The sequence below is a fragment of the Macaca nemestrina genome, chromosome 1 (assembly GCF_043159975.1).
Source record: "Macaca nemestrina isolate mMacNem1 chromosome 1, mMacNem.hap1, whole genome shotgun sequence".
NCBI lineage: Eukaryota > Metazoa > Chordata > Mammalia > Primates > Cercopithecidae > Macaca > Macaca nemestrina.
Genome location: NC_092125.1, coordinates 165,974,199 through 166,001,372, shown reverse-complemented (window position 1 = coordinate 166,001,372; position 27,174 = coordinate 165,974,199). Strand labels below are relative to the sequence as shown.

At 41.5% G+C, this 27,174-nt stretch overlaps 1 long non-coding RNA gene across 4 annotated transcripts in view; it reads left to right on the top strand.

The window, feature by feature from the left end:
• The window catches only part of LOC105498438 (uncharacterized), a 40,268-nt gene extending 13,430 nt beyond the window's left edge, over nucleotides 1–26,838 (top strand). For 2 of the 4 annotated variants that reach the window (XR_011619981.1, XR_011619975.1), the window contains one exon: nucleotides 13,010–20,533. This is a non-coding gene — a long non-coding RNA (uncharacterized lncRNA). The other 2 variants (XR_011619978.1, XR_011619979.1) reach the window with 2 other exon arrangements.
• The last annotated feature ends 336 nt before the right edge of the window (nucleotides 26,839–27,174 follow it).

Here is a 27,174-nt window from a genome sequence, read left to right as displayed (position 1 = left end):
TTTTTGATGAGTTTTCAGTCTAGTTAGCAGACTCTAGTAGAAACTGTCTTGTTCATCTTCATTGCCCTGTGCCTGACGCAGTGCCTGGCACATAGCAAGCACTCAGTAAACATTTGTTGTAAATTCACGTGTCTGGGCTAGAAGGGTTGCTTCAGACTGGTCATTCTTTGTCTACCCCTCCAAATCTGCCAGCCCAGCAAACTCAGCTCCACAGAATTACTCCCAGTGATCCAACAAACTATTACGGTTAGCCAGGAACAAAAGCCACTAGGAAAATAATGCATCACTTTTCATCTGGATGTTTCCAAAGGAACTGAAGTATTAAAGTCACAGTTGTCCCAATCAGATCATCTTTTCAAAGGAATTACAGGGTTGTGAGCCAACAGCAACCACATACACCTTTGCAGTAATCAGAACCAGCGTTCTCAATGCTGAAAGCAAAATCAAGTAAACAAGGTTGTGTTGTGGACTTCCTTGACCCAGACTTTCAGGAAGGAGCTGACACACTGCCCAGACTCGCGCTCACCCACATCGCTCAGAAGCCAAACAAACTCGAGAAGCTCGTGTTTTCCCAGCTGTATGATGCACTCACTTCACCAAGTGACTGGCCAGAAAACAAGAAAAAGAAAAAAGAAAAATCCCTCGTTCAGACCAGTCAGGGGAAGAATTGCTTCAGCTGGCCTTTGCTTTTTATTTTCATGAAGTATCAAGAAATCTAAAAATGGAGGAAGTTAGATCTATGACTTTTAGTCACTTAAAAGGAAACAAAATATCATTTTTTTCTTTTAGAGAGCTGATCGTGTTATTACGCTGCCTTAAAACTTCAGTGGCTTTCTATCTTATAATCTTCAAACCCCTTGGTATCACTTCCAGGTCTTTCATAACTTGTTTAAAACAATCTTTCTAGCCACATCTGCCTCCTTTCCTCCTTTCCTCCACATCTGCTCAAGAACTGAAAGCTGTTCTTGAGCTTTGCCAGGCTCCCATGGTCTTAAATACTGCATGTGCTTTCTTGCCTACATGCTTTTTTGTTCATGCTATTCCTTTTGCTTGGAATACCCTTCCTTGCCTTGATCACTAGGAGAACTACAACTCATCCTTCAAGACGAGTTCAAATGGCACTGTTACTCACCCCAACAGCAGATTTAGCTTCTCCTTCATCTGTCTCCCTTTAGGACTACTTTGTATGTACCTCTTACTGCACTTGCTCTCTATATCATTCATCCACTCATTCAACAACATTCACTGTCTTTGCACTTTGTACCAGATACTATGTGAGGTGTTGAGGATCCAAGTGTAAAAGTCCCTATCTAGTGGGGCATGCAGACAAGTAAATTGATTGTTATGAGACAGAATTGTGTTTTTGGTAAAGGTAAGCACAGGTTGCTTTGGAAAATCCGAGGAGGATCACATGCCGCAGTCTGATTGGAGGGAGAGAATCCAAAGGGCTTTTTGGAGAAGATGACACCAGAACAGTGTAAAGAACAAGGGGTTTTTGTGTCCATTCTTGGCAGAGCACTCCTGAAGAAAAGAGTTAATCATAGCTCATATCAAATCAAGTCGTTTATTCTATACATGTTCACTGAACTCTCTGCTAGGAGACAAACACTCCCAGGAGCAGCTTAGGAACTAGGCAGAAGCAGTCAGGAGTGAGAGAAGTGGGTAAGACAAAGAAGAGAGGAAATCAAGGATGAGTCTCAGGTTTCTAGTTTAGGTGAATGGGTGGTAGTGGATTAGGGCTGGCATGTGCAGTTGGGCAGGTTGTGGACTCACAGATGCAGAAGGAGGCACAAGTTCAATGAAGAAGAGCCTTACACTTGATCCCACCACTTAAGTACCACCACTTAATATATGATGTTGGAATGGACCACAATTGAGACAATTGTTTTGTTTTATTCAAAGCAAGCCTTGGCTAGGCGCAGTGGTTCACGCCTATAATCCCAGAATTTTGGGAGGCCAAAGCAGGTGGATCATTTGAGGTCAGGAGTTTGAGACCAGCTTGGCCAACAAGGTGAGACCCTGTCAATACTAAAAATACAAAAATTAGTCAGACGTGGTGGTGCTCACCTGTAATCCCAGCTACTTAGAAGGCTGAGGTTGGAGAATTGCTTGAACCTGGGAGGCGGAGGTCGCAGTGAGCCAAGATCATGCCATTGCAATCCAGCCTGGGCATCAAAGCAAGACTCTGTTTCAAAAAAAAAAAAAGGCAAGCCTATTCTTTCTTAAGTGAAACAAAACATCCACTTTCCTGCTATATTCACTTGGCTCCTTAATTTTCACACATAAAAAATCTCTACTGTGAATCACTCAAGTCTTTTACACATCCCTTTGCCTTTAGACCATTTTGACACCTCTACCAGAGATTTTAGGATTTCCTGCTTAAATGAAGCTTGAAAACTAGGTATAAAACTGAATACTCAGCTATTAATATTGTTAATAATGGGGTTATTGGTATAATAGTATTAAAAACATCCATGATTATTAAATTCATAACCAAAAATTGCCTTTAGTTTTTAGAATTATTTCAAGCTACAATTTGATCATCTCGTAATAGGGGTAATGCCTTTTCTTTTTGAGATGGGGTCTTGCTCTGTCTCCAAGGCTGGAGTGCAGTGGCATGATCTCTGCTCACTGCAACGTCTGCCTCCCAGGTTCAAGCAATTCTCCTGCCTCAGCCTCCAGAGTAGCTGAGATTACAGGCGTGTACCAGCACACCCCTGCTAATTTTTGTATTTTCAGTAGAGACAGGTTTCACCATATTGGCCAGGCTGGTCTCTAAATCCTGACCTCAAGTGATCTATCCACCTGGGCCTCCCCAAGTGCCGAGATTACAGGCATAAGCAACCGCATCCAGTCCAGTAATGCCATTTTAACCCCACATTTTATTTTCCTTTTATTGTATTTTTTTCTTTTATATAGTGGAAGAAATCTCAGCAGGAATTTGATCACCAAAGATCCTTTACTAAAGCTAATCCTTTCAAAATAATTGAAATACATCCTAATGTACCCTAAATAATTTCCTCCTCAAAGTTTGGCTCTTTCTAAAACATGCCTTGGGTTGCCATTTGACTTCCTGTTACATTTAGACAGAAACGTAAATCTTTTAGTAAATATACTGCTTTAAGAGGTATCCAGGCCTCTCAAAATCAGCTCTTTATTATTCTTGATTGCTATTCTTTGCCTTTTCCATCCCTTTCTAGAACTGCAGGTCCCCAACATATGTATCTCATAAAAATAGAAAATATAGTCTACAAAAGACAGCTGGGGTGGAAAGTGTAGCGATCATCGCTTTGTCATTGCCTATTTTTTCTCTTCAGCCTCACTGGCAACGTATTTAATTTGCTTTTTGTTATGAGCCCTATCCTCTTTTTTTTCTGTATTTTGTTCTTCAAATGTACTTCTCTTTGAAGCTGTTTATTATGGACTGTATTTTCTTTTTTAAAAACATTTCAACTTTTATTTTAGATTGGGGTACATGTGCAGGTTTGTTACATGGTTATATTACATGATTCTGAGATTTGGGGTGTGATTGACCCCATCACCCAGATAGTGAGCATAGTACCCAATAGGTAGTTTTTCAACACTTGACCTTCTCTCTCCCTTCCCCCATGGTGTGTATGTGCCACATTTTCTTAATCCAGCCTATCACTGATGGACATTTAGGTTGGTTCCAAGTCTTTGCTATTGTGAATAGTGCCACAGTAAACATACCTGTGCATGTGTCTTTATAGCAGCATGATTTATACTCCTTTGGGTATATGCCCAGTAATGGGATGGCTGGGTCAAATGGTATTTCTAGTTCTAGATCCTTGAGGAATCGCCACACTGTCTTCCACAATGGTTGAACTAGTTTACAGTCCCACCAATAGCGTAAAAGTGTTTCTATTTCCCCACATCCTGTCCAGCACCTGTTGTTTCCTGACTTTTTAATGATCACCATTCTAACTGGTGTGAGATGGTATCTCATTGTGGTTTTGATTTGCATTTCTCTGATGGCCAGTGATGATGAGCATTTTTTCATGTGTCTGTTTGCTGCATAAATGTCTTCTTTTGAGAAGTGTCCATTCATATCCTTTGCCCACTTTTTGATGTGGTTGTTTGATTTTTTTCTTGTAAATTTGTTTAAGTTCTTTATAGATTCTGGATATTAGCCTTTTGTCAGATGGGTAGATTGTAAAAATGTTTTCCCATTCTGTAGGTTGCGTGTTCACTCTGATGGTAGTTTCTTTTGCTGTGCAGAGGCTCTTTAGTTTAATTAGATCCCATTTGTCAATTTTGGCTTTTGTTGCCATTGCTTTTGGTGTTTTAGTCATGAAGTCCTTGCCCATGCCTATGTCCTGAATGGTATTGCCTAGGTTTTCTTCTAGGGTTTTTATGGTTTTAGGTCTAACATTTAAGTCTTTAATCCATCTTGAATTAATTTTTGTATAAGGTGTAAGGAAGGGATCCAGTTTCAGCTTTCTACATATGGCTGGCCAGTTTTCCCAGCACCATTTATTCAATAGGGAATCCTTTCCCCATTTTGTGTTTTTGTCAGGTTTGTCAAAGATCAGATGGTTGTAGATGTGTGGTATTATTTCTGAGGGCTCTATTCTGTTCCATTGGTCGATCTCTCTGTTTTGGTACCAGTACCATGCTGTTTTGGTTACTGTAGCCTTGAAGTATAGTTTGAAGTCAGGTAGCATGATGCCTCCAGCTTTGTTCTTTTGGCTTAGGATTGTCTTGGCAATGCAGGCTCTTTCTTGGTTCCATATGAATTTTAAAGTAGTTTTTTCCAATTTTGTGAAGAAAGTCATTGGTAGCTTGATGGGGATGGCATTGAATCTATAAATTACCTTGGGCGGTATGGCTATTTTCACAATATTGATTCTTCCTATCCATAAGCATGGAATGTTCTCCCATTTGTTTGTGTCCTCTTATTTTGTTGAGCAGTGGTTTGTAGTTCTCCTTGAAGAGTTCCTTCACATCCCTTGTAAGTTGGATTCCTAGGTATTTTATTCTCTTTGTAGCAATTGTGAATGGGAGTTCACTCATGATTTGGCTCTCTGTTTGTCTGTTATCGGTGTATAGGAATGCTTGTGATTTTTGCACATTGATTTTGTATCCTGAGACTTTGCTGAAGTTGCTTATCAGCTTAAGGAGATTTTGGGCTGAGACAATGGGGTTTTCTAAGTATACAATCATGTCATCTGCAAACAGGGACAATTTGACTTCCTCTTTTCCTAATTGAATACCCTTTATTTCTTTCTCTTGCCTGATTGCCCTGGCCAGAACTTCTAACACTATGTTGAATAGGAGTGGTGAGAGAGGGTATCCTTGTCTTGTGTCAGTTTTCAAAGGGAATGCTTCTAGTTTTTTCCCATTCAGTATGATATTAGCTGTGGGTTTGTCATAAATAGTTCTTATTATTTTGGGATATGTCCCATCAATACCTAGTTTGTTGAGAATTTTTAGCATAAAAGGCTGTTGAATTAAGGAGGTAACTTCTGACATATTATAAATAGTACCATTTAAAAATAAAGCTCTTATATTACTCTCTTGGCTGGGCATGGTGGCTCATGCCTGTAATCCCAGTACTTTGGGAGGCCAAGGTGGGGGGACCATTTGAGGTCAGGAGTTTGAGACCAGCTTGGCCACTATGGCAAAACCATGTCTCTACTAAAAATACAAAAATTAGCCAGGCATGGTGGTCTGTGCCTGTAATCCCAGCTACTTGGGAGGCTGAAGCAGGAGAATTGCTTGAACCCAGGAGGCGGAGGTTGCAGTGAACTGAGATCGCACCACTGCACTCCAGCCTGGGTGGCACAATGAGACTCTGTCTCAAAAAATTTAAAAAAAAAAAAAAATAAAGCTCTTACATTGCTCTCTTAAATGTCAAAGAATTCTTAATACCACAGCAATTTGATACCAACTAGAGTGATTTGATATCCATCATCTAGTTAAAATTATATAAACAAGCTCTTTAATATACATTTTCATCATTTTTCTCCATTTCACTTCTACACAGAAGTTCATTCTAAAATAATAATGTTCAAAAACCTTTTATTTATCATTCTATTATACTTTTCTACTTCTACAACAAAACAAAATAAATACGTAAGTTAAATGCTGCAAGTGTTTTAAATTTTTTCCGAATTACTTATGATTAGCACAGAATTAACAAATACAACAGAGAAATATTATAAATTTTTATGCATAATTGTTAAACATAAAAAGTTTTTATTAGAATTACATATATTGATAAGCTGAGTAGCACTTTTCCTCAATTGCTTCTTGTATCCATGAATGAATTATTTATTGTTAGAATGAGACAGGGTGTAGTATCCATTCTATTTCTATTTGTTATTTTTACGGATAGAAACATTGAAAAACTGTGTTCACATAAGTAAGTAGGTAGGAATAGATTTCATAGCATTGACACTTAAGTTTAAACTATTTCATAGATATAAGACAAAGATCACATAGTCATTTACCACAAAGATGTTTTAAATGATCTATCAGCTGACAATTCAGTTCTGATGTCCTTCAATTCTGTTGAAAGCAAAGAATTGAAAGCCACATGACTTGCAAATAGATTTATTTCTCAGTCATTAGAATCCAGTTAAATACTGATATTTGGAAGTGTCCTTTTTTTTTTTTTCTTTCTGAGACAGGGCGCCACTCTGTCACCCATGTTGGAGCACACTGGCACCATCACAGCTCAGCGCAACCTCTGCCTCCCAGGCTCAAGCCATCCTCACACCTCAGCCTCTCAAGTAGCTGGGACTACAGGCGTGTGCCACCACACCCAGCTAATTTTAATTTTTGTGGAGACGGGGTTTTGCCATGTTCCCTAGGCTGGTCTTGAACTCCTAGATTCAAGGGATCTGCCTACCTCAGGCCCCCAAAGTGCTGCGATTACAGACACAAGCCACCGTACCCAGCCTGGAGTTGTCCCTTTGTAGCACAGAGATTTCTCCACCTTGGAGCAATGCCCCAGGGTAAGTCTGGTCAGCAGTGAGGTGTGATTTTCTTTTGTAAGGTGAGAGAATGAACCTAATGAGGGAACAGGAAGGAGAGGAGGACAAGAAGAAACAGTCCTCACACATACTAATTTTTGGAAAGTGTACTTATCATAGTTCAGGATCTGTAATTGATTCTTTAAAATCCTTTGGAAAGTCCTCAAATAGTATACCAATGCGAAAACCACTGTTACAAAGATTTCTGCCAAGTATCGTCATTTGTTAACTTGACAATAGAGCTTTTTTTAATTTATTTTTTTCTCAGAAGACCTATTAATATCTGTAAGAGCCAACATTCTTGGAATACTCCCTGGGAAATGCTACTTTAAAGATTTGATTAATAAATCTTAATTGGCTCCCCAATTAGATAATAAAATCTACAGCTGTGAGCCAGAGGGTGTTGAAGTTGTAGGAGAACATATATAATGATGATGATGATGACAATATTGATAGCTATTACTGATTACGTCAGTTTCGTATAGCAAAGACCGACCCTAACAAACACAAGTGAATACCAGCAATGAGGTACTTGTCTCACACAACAATAAACTCCTGGCCAGGTAGCCCTGGAGTAAAACAGTAGCTCAACAAGGTCATCAAGCACCCAGCTCTTTCTCTCCTGCCACGTCATCAACCTTTGCCGTGAACCTTGTGCTTGTTGCCTCATGACATCAAGAGGGCTGCTCTACCTCCAGCCTCACAGTTAAGTTCCAGGCAAGACGAGAAAGCGGGGCAGACAGAGAGAGAGGAGCAAGGACTTGTGGCTTAGAAGCTTTGCCTTTTTATTTGGAAAAGTCAAAGACAGGTACTTACATCTCATTGGCCATAGCTGAGTTTTCTGGCCACCCCCAGCTGCAGGGAAGCTGGGAGTTTGGGTATTTCCTCTTCGACGCTTTCTAGTAGAAGAAAGCAAAGAAGCAGGTGTTTGAGAAGGGATTTTGAATGAACCAGTTTACAGGATCTGTCACATCCTTCTATTCTGAGCTAGACATTTTATACATATTACATTTATTATAACAATCCTATGTGATAGGTTTATTATCCCCATTTTTCAGACAAGGAAATGAAAACTCACTGAGGTAAAGTAACCTCACAAGGTACTATAACTGATTTGTGTGAAAAAACTGGGATTGGAACAGTTCTTCTGATACTAAAGTCTGTGCTTTCCATCTCTGACCACCGCATGGGCTGTTTTGCTCTACATCCTGATACATTCCATGTCCTTCATAGCGCAAGACCTAGAAAGTTCTGTTGGTTGCCGGGCGCAGTGGCTCACGCCTGTAATCCCAGCACTTTGGGAGGCCGAGGCGGGCGGATCACAAGGTCAGGAGATCGAGACCATCCTGGCTAACACGGTGAAAACCCATCTCTACTAAAAATACAGAAAATTAGCCAGGTGTGGTGGCGGGTGCCTGTAGTCCCAGCTACTCAGAGGCTGAGGCAGGAGAATGGTGTGAACCCAGGAGGCGGAGCTTGCAGTGAGCCGAGATGGTGCCACTGCACTCCAGCCTGGGCGACAAAGCGAGACTCTGTCTCAAAAAAAAAAAAAAAAAAAAAAAACCCGAAAGTTCTGTTGGAGTGCAGAGACTCCCAAAGCCTGTGCCAAGAGCAGAGGATTGGGGTGGGAAGGAGAGAATAAGAAAGACTCCCTCGGCCCCTCTTCCCCTCTCCCACGTAACTTAATCACAGGAGAGTGGGTCACAGGAGAGAAGGGCAGGGAAGGAAGCAGCAGCTCTTCGCAGGGAACAGGCCACTGGGGCTCCTTTTCTGATTCTGACCCTGGACTTTCAAGTCACCTGGACTCTGCAGGCCTCAGTCTTGCTCTTCAGAGTGTATTTCCATGATTTAAGACAAATTCCCAGGACCTATGTTTGGGAGACTGCAGATTTGTGGTCTTGTGGGAAGTGTGATCACTCCTGAGGCAGCGTCCCCGTGCTCCGGAAGCTGTACCTTAGAATCCACCTGGCGTGAGACACCTTTCCGGCCCCTCTCCTCCCCTCCAAGCCCACCATGGACTCAGAGATAAATTCACTTCAGGGGCTCTGGGCTGTTGTGACCTAACAGGTCATGACTGATGAAGCAAGGGAGCCCCAGAAACTCCACATGAGGGCACAGACCTCCAAAACTTTCTGGAATTCAACTGCTTCTCACAACTGTTAGTCTGGTCCAAGCCAGCATTGTCTTCCACTTAGATGACTGCAATGGCCTTCTATTGGTTCTCCCTGCAGCCACTTTGCCCTATAGCCTATCTGCCACAGAGCATCCAGGGTGATCATATGAATGCCTCGGACAGGCCGTGATGTCCTCTGCCTCAACCCAATAGCAGCTCCCTTTTTCTTTCAAAGTAAAAGCCAAAGTTTTGACAAAGGGCTTCTAAGGCCATACCCAATCTGCATGCTGTTCCTCACCTTCCCTGCCCCTCCCCCCATACCTTTCTAACCTCACTTTCTACCTCTTTCACCCTCTAAGACATCTTCCTGCCTCAGGGCCTTTGCACAGATTATTCTTTCTGTTGAGATCATTCTTCTCTCAGAGATCCAAATGGCTCTCTCATCTCCTTGAAGGCTTTGCTCAAAATGCCACCTTCTCATTGAGGCCACACCAACTACCCTGATTTAAAAATTCCACCCCCTCCACTTCTTCCCCCAACGTGACCAATCCTCCTTACCCTCCTCTGCTTTTTCCATGGCACTCATACCTTTCTAATACAGTATGTAACTGATTTATTTATTTAGCCTATAGACTGCTTCCTGCCATGTGGCAGAGACAATAACACTCACCAAATATTCCATGTGCTTCCTCACATTTGCTAGTTTTTTTGTTGTAGGCGAGGCTGTGTGATTAGTCCTGAGAGAAAGCATTGTGAGTCACTTCCAAGCTGCAGTACTGACAAGCCCATGGGAAGTTCTTCGGTCTCACTTTCCTCTGCCATCACAACTAAGGAACCTCAGATGAAACCTCTTGGACCCCTGAGTCACTGCCTGGAAGACAATTGCCTTGTAGAATCACAATGGATTTTGTGCAAAAGAGAGATAAATAAAGCATTGTTTTGTTAAGCCACTGATACTCTGCCCTTATTAATACAGTATAACTTAGACTTCCCTGACAAATAGACCCCATTAGAATATAGGGTCCATGAGACCAGGATTGTCGTCTGTTTTGTTCTCTGATATATTTTGAACACCTGGATCAGTGCCTGGCACATAATAATCCCTCAGTAGATTTGTTGAATTAATGAATAGACTCCTGGACACAGGCCAGCATCCCTGACCCAGTCCAGTTTCTAGCTTCCTCTGGTGTGTAACAAATTCCCAGGACCTATGCTTGAAAGCTCCTTATGAGTAGGGAATAAATTGCAGTCATCTTGTATTGTGCCCAGTTTCATAAGGCCTTGTCCATTGTTACTATTCAGTAAATAGGGACTGACTGACTGACAGAAATAACTCAGTGCTAGCCCAGCTCTCTCCTGCAGTCGTCAGGTGGAAAGCTCTCAGCAGGAGAAGGAAGATGGCCAGTTCTAGTTCACGTACTCCTACAGTTTCAGCACAGAATATTGCTTCACCAAGAAAACTAAGGCTGTTTTGCCTGATCCCCTTCAGTGCCTCACTCTCTGACCTAAAATCTGGCCTCTCTCTGTACCTGTGCTCATGCCTTCACTGCCCTGTTCAAGGGCACTAAGCAGGGTACACTATTCTTTCCAGATTTCTACCTCCCATTCATACCTCAGGCCAATATTTTCTGATCTCTGACACTGCAGTTGTACTGAGCTTCCTCTTGGTGATGGCACCCAGGACCTTCTGATTGCCAAATGCAGTGGGACTTTTTTTTTTTTTTTTTTTATTGTGTGACGCACTGGAGACCTTCAGCTAATCTCCTTGTCACCTGCTACTACTTTGGCTCCCATGGCACCATCCTTTCCAGGTTCTGCTTATATCTCCTTGGCCATTCCTGTGCCTCCGTGGGCTCTTTTTCCTCTGCTCATTCCTTCAGGGTCCTCCAGGATGCTGTCCTCAGCTCACTGCTATGGGCACTTGACACAATTTCCTCATGGTTTCAACAACCTCCTGGATACTGATGATTGCCAAATCTTTGTCTCCAGCCCCAGTCTCTCTCCAGAACTTTAGCTGATTTACGTATCTGCCACCTGGAGAGACCCACCTGGAGGTCCCATGACTTGGGTGTCTTTTATGCACCCTCTCATATCTTCTTGGCCTAATTTCTGAGTCCATTAGTGGCTCTGGCAAGTGGTTCTACCCTGGCTTTGACTCAGTTTACACTGACAGTAACTTTTTTCAACAATTGGCTTAGACCATGCTTTGTACCTTGGGGCTTCTCAGATGTCCCTGGATGCCTAGTCATTCTGGTTGCCTGTGGACATGGCTAACACCTAGGCGTGTGCAACCCAGGTTGGGGGTGGGGGTTGGGGATAACATTTCTTGGGGAAACTGGATTACTAAAGTACAAGAATCAGTGGATAACTGCCTCTCCCTCTTATCTCTCAGGTGGACAGTCCTGAAATACAGCATAAATGCTTCTTGGAGGCCCCAGGGGCCCAGCATCAGTGTCCCATGGCAGTGACCAATATGATACACATCTATTACTGGATTTCCATTTTTCCATTTTTCTTTATCCCACCCTCCCTGATCCCTCTCTCTGTTCTTGGGATCACTTCCCAGATAAATGACCCATGCATAAACCTTTGTCCCAGGCCTTCCTTTGAGGGAATCAAGGCTAAAATATCCTTTAGGCCCCTCTATCTCAATATGTCTAAAGCAGGACTCTTGGTCTTGCCCTCAATCCAACTCTTCTTCTTCTACTCTTACCCCAATCAGTCATCAAAGCTAAAAACTAGAGAACTCATCTTTTCCCTCTTTCTCATCTCGATTTCAAGTCAATCCTGAATCTGCCCCTCTACTCCTTTCCTAAGACCACCTCACCCAAGCTGCTGCCTCCCCTCAGTTCTCTCTGCCTCTCCCCCAATCCTCTCAAATCCATCCTACACCCAATCGCCAGTGTGAAATATCTCAAGCGCAACTTTTTTGCCACAGTATCCTTGACTTAAGCCCCTTCAAAGGCTCTGTTGGTAGGATAAAACCAAGCATCTTGTTATGACATGGGGCCTCCTGGGACCTGCCCTTTGCCCACCTCTTCAGAATCATGGCTGAACTGCTTATGCTTTCCAGCACCATTCCCATTGTGCACTCACCAGAGAGGAAGAAAATACTTATTTTGAAGAGACCTTTTATTTTGTCTGCTGCAGAGCATCCCAACAGCATAGCTGCTATGAAGGCAATGTTGGAAGAGCTATTCTCTAGACTTTTACATTCACAGGGCCTTTCTGGAGTCATAGCTTCACAATACACAGATGACAGGACAGTCAGGATGAGGGTTGGAGAAAGTACTGGAGGTACAGTCAGCACACCTGGGTTCCAGGCCTGCTGTGACACTGGCTAGCTGTGAGACTGTGGGTAAATTTCCTGGTTTCTGTATTCACAAAGTGGGAAAATGCCATCTAATTGCCACAGGGTGTGTGATGAGCACATAAAAGTAATGATGATGATGATGGTGATGGCTAACATTTATTGAGCACTTACCAGCAAGGCAATGGCAATGAAGAAGGTACCTGGTAAGCAGGTCATAGCTCTGCTGCTAACTTAGTAATGTTTTCTCAGTAAGTCATTTCCTGTGTCTTGACTTCAGTCTCACCCTGCAAGCAGTCGAGTTGAACTAGTTCAGGGCTTTTGACTGGGAGGTCACTAATATCCTTGATAATATAAGATAAAGTTCTGAGTTTATGAGCAGCTAGCACACTGAGCTATTGCTTGTCCTAAAGTGGGCTGAGCATACATCCGTTTTTAGCATCATTGGGATGCACACAGTGTGTTGAAGGTGACCTCACCAGCCCTTACATCAGCCTCCTTCCCCTGTGAAAAGAAATGATTGTGTCCTGAGCGAGAAAGTTAGAGATACTGAATCTCTTGCACTTTTTTTTTTTTTTTTTTGTCCAGCACACAGTAACAATGAGGGTAATTCTGCCAAAAAAACAACTTTTCTTGGCATGCATTGTGCTGTTCAAATCCATGGAATTTATTGCCACATCATTGCCAAGTTGGACAAATTCTTATCAGAGCCCAGTCAAATCCAAGGACAACTCAAGGCCTGCCATCTCTCTGCATGATGTCCAAGCTTCTCGTGTGGCCTCCTCACCCACCGTGGATTCTGCACACCTTCCTGAGGGCCTGGTAACAAGGAAGACGGACACTGGTACTCTGATCCTTCACCACTCAGCTCTAAAATGATGCTTTTGCTATAACTTTAGGGTTTTGTTTTGTTTGTTCATTTGTTTCCTCCCATCCTTCAATACCTTATTATTTCCCTGTATGAAGTGAAAATGTGATGGAGTAAATATATTGACTATTTTCTCTGTTCTGTTACTACCAAAGTCACACTCCCCATTTTGACTCATTTCTTTTCATATTTGATTATTTTCTGACTAGTTTCTGATCATATTTACATGATTTTCAATAACCTGCTGCTTCCTACATAATTGAGGTGGTCAGAATAAAAATCCCGAAGTGGGCATGAATTGGAAGACATTTATCCAGCCATGGTGAGGGGAGTGAAACTGCATCCATGGCAAAGAAGATACAAACTGGGCAGAGTGATTGTCCCTTTATTTCTCCAAAAGCCAGGGGTTTGTAGAAGAGTATTCCTGGGTGGGCTTTCCTGACGGGGAGAGCTAAGGGCAGAGAATCTAGGATAACACTTGGCCTTCATCCATTCCATGACACCTTACACCTTTGGCATCTATTTGGCTCTTGGTAGGATGGGGGAAATATGAGATGAAGAAAGAGGAGATTTGCCACCTCTGACTTCCCCTCATGACTCCCAGGTCACATTAGCACTAACACTAGTTATATTTTAAAGTGTCTTATTTGTTTATGTCACAAATAATGATTGAACACACACTGTGTATATACCAGGCTCTGTACTAGACACTGGAGACACAATGCAAAGCAGCCATACTCCCAGCTCTGTGGAGTACTCACGATGTAGTGCATGCAAAAAGACAATCAGATGTGGAAAGTGTCCAATGAGTTCTGTAGAATGTGGCCCATTAGATCTCTTATTTACAGCATTGTGGCTGGTATAATTAAATTATTTGAGCCATTATTTGTTAGTGTTGGTCTTCCATTTTCAATTAAAAATCCCATAAGGACTGTAAGTCCTAGCATAATGCCTAGCCTGTGAGGAAGAGCTCAATAAACATTTATGAAGAAGGAAAGAAGAGGAGAGGAGGGAAGAAAGGAGGGAGGGAAGAAGAAGGGATGAAATAGAAAGAAAAGAAAGAGAAATCAGTTGTAGTGGTTCGCCCCTGTAATCCCAGTGACTTGGGAGGCTGAGACAGGAGGATTGCTTGAGCCTAGGAGTTTGAGGTTGCAATGAGCCATGATTGCATCACTGCACTCTGGTTTGAGTAACAGAGTGAGACCCTGTGGAGAAAGAAAGGCAGGAAGAAAGTAAGAAATAAAGGAAAGAAAGAATGAGAAAGAAAACTAAAGAACGAAAGAATGAAAGAAAGAGAGAGAAAGAAAGGAAAGAAAAAGGAGAAAGAAGGAAAGAAAGAAAGAATGAAAGAAAGAAAGGAAGGAAGGAAGGAGGAAAGAAAGGGAAAGAAAGAAAGAAAGAAAGAGAAAGAAAGAAAGAAAAAGAAAAGAAAGAAAGAAAGAAAAAGAAAGAAAGAAAGAAAGAAAGAAAGAAAGAAAGAAAGAAAGAAAGAAAGAAAGAAAGAAAGGAAGGAAGGAAGGAAGGAAGGAAGGAAGGAAGGAAGAGAGAGAGAGAGAGACAGGAGAGGAGAGGGAAGGAAAGGAGAGGAAAGGAGAAAGGTAGATTAGTGTCCTGGAAGAAGGGTGAAAGGACACTGTGAATAAACTCTGGGCATGTAGAGGGAAGCTGGGTGCTGAGAAGGCAAGGAAATGGATCTAAGTGAGAGGAGGTTAAGGCGGCAGGCACTAGGTGTATAGGAAGGAAGTGGATGTTTCATCTGGGAAAATTCCATGGCAGAAAAAAGGCAGGTGGCTGTGCAGAGCCTGGGGACTTGTCATAAAGTTCACCCTCTGTCTGGCTGGGAGGTGTCCTGACTGCAGAGAGCCACACCTCTGGCTGCACCTGGGAATCCCTGACCTAGGGCTGATGCTGTGCCAGGTGGGGCAGAGAACTCTGGACTCTGGACTCAAAGAGACCTGATTTGCCTTTAGCCTGTGCTGTCAATAACCTAAAGTTAGGTTTCTCTAAAGAGCTATTGAGGTAATGAGCTGTGCTGGAAGAACCTGGCCAATGCCTTCTGGTGGAGGCCGGCCTGGGCTGTCTTCATAAAGATGCATTTTGTTTTAGCTAATTGATCCCCATGAACCATTGTTCTAGTTTACTGTTTCTCATCCTTAGCTATATTCGCACTATAATTACACTTTTCTCACTATTTCTTAGAAGCCTTCTATTTCAAATAGAACTGTGGTCTTACCTATAAAAACCACATTTCCCAAACACGGATTGTGATTGATAGTCACAAGGGCACTTATAGGGAAAACTCTGGAAAAATGAACAGCACGGCTGGAGGGTATAGTATGTGCACGGCCTTGTGCTGAGTGCTTGCATTGCAATATTCCATCTAGTCTTTGCAGCAGCCCTGTGGGGCAGGGGCTATTGTTATCCCCAGTTGACAGGGAAGGAAATGAGATCCAAGCAGGCTTCAGTCACCTCTCTGCAGTCTCTCAACCACACATGGTGGAAACAGGACCCACAAGCAGGGCTGACTCTCTCGGTCAGGCCTAGACACTCCAGCCCCAAGCCAGGCCAAGGTGATGCAGGCCCCTGTGGCAATGAGCTGCGGTTTTAGAAGAAAAGTGGACAGTTTCTACCCTAATTGTTACATCTATTTTTAAAGTCTTTTTCTTTTATCTTGATAAGTGATGGTCATTTTTCATATACTATAAGTATGTAAAGTTTTATTTAATAAAGTCTGAAAGTGAACATTTAAAAGAGAAGTGTTCTGTAATGGTGTAGTGGATATATGGATACAGGGAGAGTGAAGATGAACACAGGTGATGATCTGGGGAAACTCAGGCCGCCCTCAGGGCTGATTTTGATCTTTGCTATTGGACTCTGTGACACTGTCAGTCTGCCAACCCTCATGGGACGTGCCACTGGGGTTTGTTGCATCTTACTGGGCTTTGCCTAATTGGTCATGCCTGTGTGGGTCTGTCTCATCTCTCGGGTCATGGCTGTGCCCCATCTTGACAGAATAAATATCAGAAACTAGGTAAAAGGGGATTTGGCAAATATCAGGAAACGAAATGTCTTCAGCTGCAATGGGCTCAGGACACACAAGGGCTTGCTGGGAAGCGACACGAAAGATGAGGATCCCCTCTGTCCTCTGCACAGGACCTGTGGCAAGTCAGGAGAGGCATGTACACACAGAGAGAGGGTCTCTGGAGGGAAAAGGCTGTTGTATTTACCAGGAGGCTGCAGCCTCAGAGATTTCCTGCTGTCACAGTGAAGGCGACCTGCTTCAGGCCTGTGTAACTATCGTTCTGACCTTTACTCTTTCTGTAGGCATGAAGCCTCATACTTTCCAGGTACTCATTAAAATTGTTCTGAATTCACTCCCCTTGCCACTGCACTTGGGAGAGAACATTCTACGTAGAGGACCACAATTAGAGTTGACTAAGCACCCAGCTCTGTTCCTCCACTACTGAAAACTAGATAATGCAGCAATCTACTTTCTAATGATTACTGGGAGTTTCTTTTGCATGACGCAGTTCTCCCAGGACCACTCCCTGAGTGAATGGATAATCAGGTCCCAGAGCTGCAAGGCTTTATCCAGTTCTTGGATAAAACTATATAAACCTATCTCCTAAAGTATCCCTGCTGCCTCCTCACTCCCTACCCACCCCATAGCTGACGAGGTGGAAAAACTATTTTTGTGCAGTCCACTCAAAAGCAAAAGTCCTCTTATGTTAAAGAGTGTTAAGTCGTAAGATTTAACAACAGGTCAATAATGCCAAATAACTTGGCTTATTGATAATGAAAGTTGTGTGCCCCTTGTGTTTGTGTTCAAGGTAAGGAAAAGTTAATAGTCTGAGCAAATATTTTTGAGCAGATAATTTCTGCTGCTTTAATAAACAATATGTTTAAGGATGCGGGCTTTAGAATGACACTAATTGGGCCAGGCATGGTGGCTCATGCCTGTAATTCCAACACTTTGGGAGGCCAAGGTGGGAGCATTGCTTGAGCCCAGGAGTTCAAGACCAGCCTGGGCAACATAGTGAGAACTCATATCTAAAATAAAATATTAGCCCTGTGTGGTGGCACACGCCTGTGGTCTCAGCTGCTTGGGAGGCTGAGGAGGGAGGATATCTGGAGTCTAGGAGTTTGAGGCTACAGTGAGCTATGATTTGCATCACTGCACTACAGCCTGGGCAACAGAGCAAGAACCTGTCTCAAGAAAAGAATCACACTAATTTCAGTTCAAGTTTCTGCTCTGCCAATTAGCTGTGGCAATTTGGGCAAGTTACTTTCCCTCTCTGAATCTGTTTCTTTATCTGGACATGGGAACACTGTCTCTGGGGTCCCATGGAGCAGAGATTCTGTTAGGCTCACTCTGGTAATGAGGTTTTGATAAGGCCTGATGAGGGTAGGCATCCCATGAAAGCTGAGAGTAGGAACCATTCTGAGGAGCAGGGCATGGGGGTCTTTCAGAGACTGGAACTGGGCCCCAGGGCAGGAATGTGTGGATCTTTACTCTAGTGCTCACCACCTATGTGGCTATTAATACCACTCTCCAAGTGTTGGCCTACCCTTGGTCTGCTTCTCTTTCCTTCATGAAGTAGTTTCTCTCCCTCACCCCAGGTATCCTTTCTCTCCCTCATGGCTTCTGCTTACTCATGTCCATGACTTACTCATGCCCTCAATGCACTCAAGCTCGTCATGGCCTCTCTGGCTTCTTATCTTTCAACTTCAGTTTCTACGGTGAAATAGAGGACAATAGATTTCCTCTATTTTCTCAACTTGAACTTTCTAAAAGCAAAAATTAATGAGAATAAAGCCTTTTGTTTTTTGATATCCTATGAACTGCTGGCTAGACAATGGTTGCAGTTGGGCCCAGGGTGCATCCCCGATGTAGTCAGAGGTGTGTGTGTGTGTGCACTAGTGTGTGTGTATGTTTGAGGACAGTCATATTGGGCAAATGAAAGCCACTGAGGGCAACCTATTTGTTGAGTGCAGGTGATTGATGTGTAGTAGCCCCCCCCCCAAAAAAAAAAAAGTCTCCTAAGGTTATAGTGAAGATGCAACGAGACAAAACTTGTAGGGGACCTAGCACAGAGCTAGGACACATAGGAAGTTCTAAAAAATAAAATAGCTGCTATGTTATTCATCTTCTTATTATGCGATTGTTGTTATTATTATTCTAATCTACAATGAGTGCAGACTTGGTTCCAAAGGCACAGGGTAATTTTCAGGCTGCTAATAGAAGACACAGTGGGTAATTATTTTCTTCACACAACTAGGTCAACTTCACTAAAGACAGGGAGAGAGACGCGAAATAGAACCTCTCTATGTACAACATCAAGGAATTAAAAAAAAGGTCCTCAGAACAAACAAACATTAAGAGTTCCTCTTTAAGTTACCCTTTAAAACCACAAATACGATCCTGTGAGCCTACCTAACTCTTTTAAGGACTTCTCTTTTTTCTTAAATAAAGGCACAAATTCTTCATAAGACCTTATGTATTCTGCACCCTCTCTCCCACCGTGCGCGCCACAGACACACACACAGACACACACACACACACACACACACACACACATACTTCCCAGCTTCCTTCTGCACCACAAATACCTTGCTTGGGGAGCTGCAGTCACGTTGACCCGCTGGCACTTCTGGGACACCAGCACACCTTGTTCGTGTTGTACACAGGGCTCGACACCGCGCTGTTCAGCCTAGGACACTCTTCTCCGCCCTTCCCCAGCCCTTTTCTTAGTTAATGTCCACTCACCCTTTGTCTCTGTTCAAACAGCAGAGAAGTTTTCCCTAGCCCATGTTCTTTTATATAAGATGCACACTCACAGAATCAAATGCATTTTCTTCAGCCCATTATTTTACTGTAATTTGTGTCTGCTTCTCTGACCAGACTGTCAACCTCCAGTCCCAAGACCTTGCAGGCACTCAGTAAATATCTTTTGATTAAATGAATCAGTGATGGTTTTGCTACCAAATGCAACTGCCTATCTCAGAAGCTAAGACAACACTGGAAGGTAAAAACATTCAATATTACACCATTATTAAAAGTTAAAAACACACATGCAAAGTTCACCAAATTTGACTCTGTTCTATGCTCAAAGGAAATTACAACACATTTTTAAAAACTGTTATTTTACAGGCCACATTCATTAGCCAGAATGCAATAAATTTAGAAATTAACAGGGAACCAAAAAAAAAATCTATACTCCTTAACTATAAAAACACACTTCTAAAGACCTCTTGGTTTAAAGAGGAAGTAAACCACTTAGAACTAGACCACAGTGAAAGTAGCACACATCAAAACTAATGGAATATGGCCAAACCAATTTTTAGAAAAAAACTCTAGTCTTACATTTATTTATTAGAAATATAAAAAAGATTGAAAAGCAAAACAAAATAAAGCCAAGTAAATAGTAAGAAATAAATTAATATGGAAGCAGAAATTACTGAAACAGGAAAAAAACTCAGCAAAATTAATCAATAAAACCACAGATTTGCTTTATTTTAAGGTAAAAATTATTTGGCTAGAATAGTTAATAAAAAGAGAAACCAGTATTACCTATTGCTTAATAGGCAATATCAGGCATGAAAAGGGATTTGTACAGATATAAAAGATCACTTAAAAGGAGCATTATGCACAATTTTATAACAAGGAATTTGAGACCCAGATGAAAAGGATTTTCTAAGAAAATATAAATAACCAAACTTTGGGAAGAATAGAAAACATTAATAAACCATTACAGAAACTGAACTATTAGTTAAATGTGTACCTCCTTCCAGTCCATGCAAGGGCATCAGGCTCAAAAGGCTTATAGGCATGTTCTCCTAAAATATAGATGAACAAATAGTATGTTCATGATCTTACATGTATAGAAGGCCTCCTTAAGTCATAAAAACAAAGAAAAAGGTGAGCAAATTTGACACATCAAAACTAAAATCTTATCTATGACAAAAGACGTCATTAACAAAAGTTATGGTCTAGGAGAAAATATTTGCATTTGCAGATATATATGTGTATGTGCATATATACACACATACACATATGTGCATACATACACATATGTGCATACATACACATACATAATGCAAACACATATAACAGACAAAAGAATGGTATCCTGGTGTTATTGACTGAATTGTGTTCTCTCTTGAATTCATATATTGAAGCACAAACCCCCAATGTGATTATATTTAGAGACAGGGCTTTTAAGAGGTAATTAAGGTTAAATGAGATCATAAGGGTTGGATCCTAATCCAATAGGATTGGTAGCCTTTTTTAGAAAAAATTCATTTTTTGTAGAAATGGTGTATCCCTATGTTGCCCAGGCTGGTCTCAAACTCCTGGGCTCAAGCAATACTCCCTTTTTGGCCTCTCAAAATGCTGGGATTACAGGTGTGAGCTACCATGTTCATGCAACCGGATGGCCTTCTAAGAAGAGGAAGAGACCTTCTCTCTCTCTCTCTCTCTTTCTCTCTCTGTCTCCCTCCCTCCCTCCTTGCACACACTAAGGAGAGGCCCTATAAGAACACAGCAAGAAGGCATTGTCTGCAACCCAAGTGACAAACCCTCACCAGACACTAACCCTTCTGGCATCTTGATTTTTGATTTCTAGCCTCCAGAACTGTGAGAAATTTTTGTTGTCTGGCTACCCCAGTCTATAGTATTTTGTTATGGCAGCCCAGGCTGACTAAGACACCTGGATATATCAACCTATAAGAAGAAGAAGAAAAGACAAAAAAAAAAAAAAAAAAAAAAAAAAAAAACCACCTGATTTTAAAAAGTCAAAGATATGAACAGGATATTCACAGGATGGTTATGGTCAATAAACAGAAGAAAAAATGCTTAGCAATACCAAAATACCTTTTTAACGACCATCAGATTGACAAACTCTGTAAACAATTTGCTCATCTCCAGAATTAGCAAGTGTGAGGAGTGATAGAATGTAAATTGGTAACAGTGACTTTCGAGGTAAATATGGGACTATTTTAAAATATAAAAATGTATGTAACCTAAAATCCCACAATTTTATTTCTCTATATCTATTCCTGGAAAGCAACAGACACATACAATATGCTCACCAAGGCATTATTTCTGAAAGCAAAAGCTTTGAAAGAATGAGGGGCTAGCACTGGCAGCGTGGTCAGACAGAGAGAGGCTGGACCCAGAGAGGCTGAGAGGAGAGCCATGGAGAATGCCAGTGGGTTACTGTATCAGGGTAGGGTTGCCCCAGAGAGAGTGCTCAGCATTGACTGCCTGGGTTAGGATAGCCAGGGAGCCACAGCCAGGCCACAGAGCAGCCATGGCACCCACAAAAGCTAAGCCGAGATTGAATGAGGCAAGAGCAGCACCCCGTCACCCAAACCCAGAGAGGAAATGACTAGTTACCAGCCTTGGACTTCAGGTTCTCATGCCTGTAGAACAAGCAGCAAGCAGGCAGACAAGGGACATCACCCTGTAAACCAGAGAAGGGACAGGGCCCAAGGACTCTAGCTCTTCCATCTGTCCAGCAAGCAGCAATAGCCATGCCAGCCCCCTTAGACCCAGGAACCATCACAGGGAGGAAAACAGGAGGAAGAAAAGCTGTCAGAGAGACACAGCATCTTATCCAAGAGACATGGTACACCATCTAAAAGGAACTGTTTAAATGATCATGTTAGACTACTGTTTAAATCAGGCTGACTCTTGAGCAGATTTTATTTCCTCCCACTCCCCAGGGGGTGATTTGGTGAGGAAGACCAAATCAGCAAAGAAAGATCATTTTTGTTTGAATATCTGAATTATGAGGTGAGTGCATTATGTCATCCTAATAACCTCTGCTTTTTATTTTTCTTTCATGAAAGAAATTTCAAAGTTCAAAGAGAGAAGGCATTAATATTTCTCAAGATGCAAAATATGATTTTATAAAAACAAATTGCAGAAAGCTGTAGGATTTCAAAAGTGGATCCCAAAGATGGTCACGCCCTTTCAGTCCAAGAGCGACATCTCAAAAAGGAAGTGGGGCACAGGCACAAAGCCTGGAAAACCCTGAGGATTCCTGGGAAGCCAGCCCTGGTTTATGGCAGGGAGGGTAAGTACTCTTATACTGATTGCAATACTCTTTGTGGTGATGATTAGCGGTGTGTTGATCTTATTGAATAGAGAAAGAGAGGAGAATTTCAAAATGAACTTGAAAAACATCAACCTTGGAATAAAATAGAAATAATAATATAATAAGAATAATTTGAATCACGATTAGTGTACATCTTACATGCATTATTACATTTTATCTTCACTGTGACCTTACAAAGAAAGCCGTTATTATTATCTCCCATTTTACAGATGGGGAAACCGAGGCTTAGAGATAGGTTGTCTGCAAATATGGCCATGAATTCCTCCATCCCAGTATGCAAATGCTCCTCTTCTCACTGAGTGTTGGAGTCTATTTCCCCTCCTGTTGAGCTTTGGCTGGCCTGTGGTGGCTTTCAACAAAAGAATGAATTGGAAGTGATGACATGCTTGTTCTGGCTTACATCTTAAGAACACTGGCAACTTCCATTTCTGCTCTCTTTGAAGCCAGTTGCCATGTCAGGAAGTCTGAATAACCTGTTAAGAGAGAAAGGCCACATGGACAAAGGCCACATGGAGAAAAGGATCCAATTTTTTATAAGAGACTAAGAAGGAAGAAGGAAAGACCCAGCCAGCCCCCAGCAATTTCAGCTACCCAAGACATGAAGTGTCAGACATGTGAGTGAGGCCTTCCTGGTCATTGGAACCCTAGCCAAGCTCACTGATGAACGCAGCCATGTGAGTGACCCCAGCTGACACAATGTGGAATACAAGAATCAACCCAGTACACCCACAGAATTCTAGTAAATAATAAAATAGCCATTGATCAGGCTACTACATTTGGGAGTGTTTCATTATGCAGCAATAAATATCCAAAACAAGAGATTAGAAGCTTGCCCATGGTCATACAACTGGTAAGTGTTAGAGCCAGGCCTTGAAGCCAGGTATTTCTGACCTCAGTGTCCAGGCTCTTAACAGCTGCATGGCCAAAGACTGTAAGTCATTAAAGACATGGAAATTATTAGCAGAGGTCTACTAAATCACGGGATATGAGAGCTGAGGAAAGAACAAGGACGAGAAGAAGGAACACACTGAGAATGGAGATGAGCTTCCAGGAGCTTGAAACAAACCTTTTATTCCCATATTTATTGAGCATCTATAATGCTTGAGGCAATTTTGTAGGGGCTCTGGGAGATTCAGGTGCCATAGGGTAAATGATCTCAGGAAGATAGCAATCTAATTAGGGAAAACAAAAATGAATAAAAATCATACCATATAAAGTAAAATGGTAGAGCTACTATGGAACGCAGTTGAACAGTTTCTCAAAAAATTTTTGCCTTTAAAAGGAATGGGAAAAGCTGCAATTACTTTTGCACCAACCTAATATATGATCCAGCAATTCTCCTTTGAGCAAAAGAGTTGCTTGAACAAGTATCTCTACATTCATTTTCATAGCAGCATTATTCACAATAGCCAAAAAAGGTGCCAGCAACCCAAAGTCCATGGACAGATGAGTGGACAAACAATATGTGGTATGTGTAGACAATGGAACATTATCGAGTCTTTAAAAGGAAATTTCAGACACATGGGTGAACCTCGAGAACATTATCCTAAGGGAAATCAGTCAGTCACAAAGGACAAATCCTGTATGGTTCCATTTATAAAAAGTACCTAGAGTAGTCAAATTCATAGAGATAGAAAATAGAATCGCAGTTGCCAGGGGCTGGGAGGAGCGAGGAACGAGGAGTTAGTGTTTAAATGGTACCGACTTGCAGTTCAGGCAGATGAAGGAGTTCTGGAGATGGATGGTGGTGATAGTTGTACAACAATGTGAATACACTTAATGCCACTTAGCTGTACACTTAAAAATATGTATATTTTACCACGATAAAAGGCAATCAATTTTTATTTTATTTTATTTTTTTTTGAGACGGAGTTTCACTCTTGTTGCCTGGGCTGGAGTGCAGTGGTGCGATCTTGGCTCACTGCAACCTCCACCTCCTGGGTTCAAGTGATTCTCCTGCCTCAACCTCCTAAGTAGCTGGGATTACAGGTGTCTGCCACCATGCCTGGCTAATTTTTTTGTATTTTTAGTAGAAACGGGGTTTCACCGTGTTGGCCAGGCTGGTCACGAACTCCTGACCTCAGGTGATCCACCCACCTCGGCCTTGCAAAAAGTGCTGGGATTACAGGTGTCAGCCACTGCACCCAGCCTAGACTTTAAATTATATATAAAACAAATGCTAGACAAGACAGAGAGTTGTGAAGAGAAGAAAGCCAGGTAGGAAACAGTAGAGAGGGCTCATCACAAGCTCATCACGGGCCAGGCACTGAACTAGACTTCACACATTCTTCGCTTCATCCAGGCTTCTCAATAACCCAGAAAAGTCAATGGTATTACCCCAAGTGATACAAGAAGTAAGTTTATGGATTTAATTGTCCACACAATGTGTCCTAGGCAGTTACAAATTGGTTCAAAAGTTTTAGATAAAGTCAAGTGTGATAAATCCAGAATCGGTTATTTAAGGAACTATAGAAATGAGGAGTGGGGGAGGCTAGGTATTTTTTAAAAATTCAAATTAATTCCACAGAGGAAAATGGTGACTCTGCACCAATTTTCTTTTAAAAGTTTGTTATGGCTGGGCGCAGTGGCTCATGCCTGTAATCCTAGCACTTTGGGATGCCAAGGCAGGAGGATAGCTTGAGACTGGGAGTTCAAGTTCAACCTGGGCAACATGGCAAGACTCCCTCACTAAAATAATAATAATAAATAAAATGAATAAAAATTAAAAGTTTGTTTTTCCATATTTCAGGAATAGTGAACAATTAAACATTTTTAAACTGTAGAATATAAATAGGAAAATAAAGCGATATATAACCTCATCCCCAGAGGTAAATTGCTAATATTTTGGTATATATCCTTCTAGTCTTTTCTCTGCATATCTGTATAGATATTTTTTCCAAACTGAAAAACACATGTAATGTGTATTTTTATATCCTGACTTTTAAATCTCTGCATATAAGGGAAATAGTTTCTTACATTACTAAATATTCTTTAAAACATGATTTGTAATGATTTGCCATCATAAAGTCAGGCCCAAATTTTACTAAACCACTCTTATTTAGAGAGTTTTCTTTTCTCTCTTAAATAACACTGCAATGACATCAATATACATACACCTTTAACCATAATCCCTGATTATTTCCTTAGAGAGGATTCCTAGAATCACACCGAGTGTTTTAGTGCACTGCCAGAGACAAAAAATTGGTCCACAGAGATCTCGTTTTTGAACCAGAATGGTGAGTATACTTATGTAAAGATACATCTTTGGGTTATGCTCTTAAAAATTATCTGCGCCTCTCTTTGTCTATGATAGTTCAGATAAATAAATATATAACTTATTATAGGTCAGCTACATAAGTAATTGTTATATAGTATAGACCAATAAATCAGCATGTATTATTTTTCTTGGCATCTCATATTGCCTGACACATAGCAGGTACCCAATACATATGTGGTGAATGAATGTCTATTGAATGAAATCCTGCAAAAATAAAGGCACTTTCAGCTTGAACATGAGGACCAAAAATTGGAAATGTGAAATTACAGTGCTTTCACTTCAGTGGATGATTCACAGGCCCAGCTGGTTTCGTGCATGTTTTATGAAGAGCAGTGCGAAGCGCAGTTCTGTAATTATTGCAATCTGGGGGAATGGTCTCAGCGGGTTTAGAGCAAATCTTTTGGTGTAGGGTCTAACAAAGCAACTGCTCTCTGAGCCAGGGGAGTGCTGGGTTTCTCTGGTGAGCAGCGTGGGTGGCCACTGGTTCTCGGCTTTCCTCCCATTGTGCTCAGACAGCCTATGTTTCTCTTGTCTGCTCTGTGTCACTAGAGCCCTGGGGATAGCAAGAAATCTGTCCAGAAGTGTAAAACCCCCCTTTTTATGAAACGAGAACTTTCAGAACAAGAACATTCAATGAGCTGACCGGCGATCTCAGAAAAGACACCCAGCAATGGCAAAATATAAAACAAAAGAGTCATCTGAGATTTGGCATCCTAAATCACTTACTTCTTTCTAACAAAGGGAGTTCCATTTTCTATAAGCTGCTGCCTTTACACACCCTCAACACAGATGTTTCTCCCTCTTCTCAGAGTTTGTAAAACTCACTCCATGAGGAAAGTTTCTGTGCTGCAGGTGAGTATAAGAGTGTGACCAGGAAGCACAATATGGGATACAGAAAGCCACAAGGAATGGTGGAAAGGAAGATGACATGGAGAGGAAGGCAACCTGGGACTCAGTCTTGAGTCTTTCTGAGTGACCTTGGTCAAGTCACCAAAGCGTTCATTCAACAAACATTTGAGTGCTCAGTATATATTCCAGCAGTGCTGAAATATAACAAAAGCCACACATGTAATTTAGAATTTTCTAATAGCCACCTTGAAACAGAGTAAAAAGAAATAGGTAAAATTAATTTAAATAGTATATTTTCTTTAACCCAGTATATTTGAAATATTGTCATTTCATGATGTAGTCAATATAAGAAATTATTTAAGAGATTTATTTATATAGTTTTTACCATACTACATCTTTAAAATGCAGTATATGTTTTATACTTATGACACCTCTCAACTCAAACACTACATTTTCATTGGAAACAGTCAAGCTCTTTTAGGTTTCATACAGCTTACAATTGAGAAAGGAGATTCGATATGTGAATTATTCCAAGCATACTTAAAAGTTTTTCAATAACAAAATCAGACTTTAAATTAAAATTAAAATACAATGAAAAATTCATTTCCTCCATCTCATTAACCACATTTCAAGTACT